The following is a 1,783-nucleotide window of genomic DNA, read 5'->3' on the forward strand; positions in this document are numbered from 1 at the left end:
GTATAATATCTAAACACGTGGTAAGCAGACGGGAGAATTGGTAGTGAGTCTTGACTGCCGTACCGAAGATCCCGGTTCAAAATCCTAGTACTGGCTAATGCCTACAAACGGCTGAGAACCCCTCCATGCGAACAAAAAAATATCTGAACACATTCGGGATTCTCTTAATATTCAGTTGAAAGTAATATCAACCTCATTCTACACATCATTCTGTATATAAATCCAGCACATGCTGATGAAGCATGTTGATTTACAGATCTTTCAACAAGATGAAACTTTTCCCTGTTTTATGAATCATGTACGAGATAAGTTAATCGTCAAATTACTGAACGCTGGATTGGCAGTAATGGATCTATCTATACCTTGTTCCGCAATGAGTCGTGATTTTACCAGTTAGAGCCTTCATCTAGAACTGTATGAAAAATGAGGTTTATTGAAAAGAATTTCTAATCTTGACTACATCAAGAAGAAAACCGCGCACGCAATTTCAAGCTTTACACCAGACATTCTTACCAGTTGGGTTGGCAAGAAAGTAATTTGGGTTTTGTAGTGTGAAATGGAACTCAATTGTTTCCATCGAAAAAAGGAACGTTATTAATCAATCAATGTATCTCCCATTCCATTCGATGTCCTTTTGCCTAAATAGATAGACAGAAGAATAAATGAGCACTTTCAGTACGTTTCTTTCATGTAGTACATACGTCACTGAGACTTCATTAAATTCCACCGTTCGTTCTATGTTCGGTTTGCATATCGTGGTATTGGTTTCAATATATAAACCATCAAGATTTCCGTAGTCTACCCTTGGTAATTTGTAGCCATAAGCTTTAGTGAGAGAGAAAAAAAAAATATTGATAATTATTTCATTTCTATATTTCATTTCATAAGCTTATTTTCAAAACTTCGCTAGCATTGCCGTCTGTATTTTTATTTTTCGTATTTTAACAGTTATTTACGGAAGAACAGCTAAATACATCTATAAGGTATTTCTCCTGCCTTCCTAGCGTGCCTTCGTGGTGTAGTGGTTCTGCACGCTGGACCGTTATTCCAGAGGTCCGTGGTTCGATTCCCGGCGAAGGCGGTTGCTAATTTTTCATCTCGTCTGTTTCCAAAAAATACTAATGTCTCTACAGTGGCGCCCGAACTAAAAGTGTTTTGGATGAGGATTCTCCATACCCAGGATTTGGCGATTGGGTCCCCTAAAAACCCCAGTCGCCCTTTAAAAAGGGGAGTATATATTTCTCCCGCTTTCCTACCGTGCCTTAGTGGTGTAGTGGTTCTGCATGCTAGGCCGGTAGAGGTCCGTGGTTCAATTCCCGGCGAAGGCGGTGGTTATTTTTCATCTCTCTTGCTTAAAAAAAAATCCTAATGTCTCTACACATCAACCACAGATTAGGCGCCCTTAATTATAAGCATATTTATTCTTATTCTTTTTTTAATTGTAATAATAGATCTTGAAATTTTTCATGTATTGATGTGTGTAAAAATTAAAAAATTAAGTAAATACAAGTGTAATTTCAAAGTTATTTACATTAACTTTCATGAAAATAATACTTTGGTATTTAATGAGAAATTATAAAAGGATTTATTTTTTTTCCCCCTTACCTTTTTTTTTTTTTTTTTTTTTTTCCATCTGTATTTTGTGCATAGATCCGTTCTATTTTTCAGCATGTTGGCGGATAAATGTGATTAGAAGGTAGAGATGAATCCAATTGCAACATTATCAAAAAACTAGCTTTATGTTACCGCTTCGCTTAACTTCCATTGCGTTGCGTTGTAAATG

At 36.3% G+C, this 1,783-nt stretch overlaps 1 non-coding gene across 1 annotated transcript; it reads left to right on the forward strand.

Annotated features, from left to right (window-relative positions):
• The first annotated feature begins 1,007 nt into the window (after positions 1-1,007).
• Positions 1,008-1,081, forward strand: TRNAN-GUU (transfer RNA asparagine (anticodon GUU)). Its single transcript has one exon. It is a non-coding gene; the product is annotated as a tRNA-Asn (tRNA).
• Positions 1,082-1,783: the final 702 nt, after the last annotated feature.

This window comes from Stegodyphus dumicola, chromosome 1 (assembly GCF_044657685.1).
Source record: "Stegodyphus dumicola isolate Sdum_Otavi_A_Nest chromosome 1, ASM4465768v1".
Taxonomy (NCBI): domain Eukaryota; kingdom Metazoa; phylum Arthropoda; class Arachnida; order Araneae; family Eresidae; genus Stegodyphus; species Stegodyphus dumicola.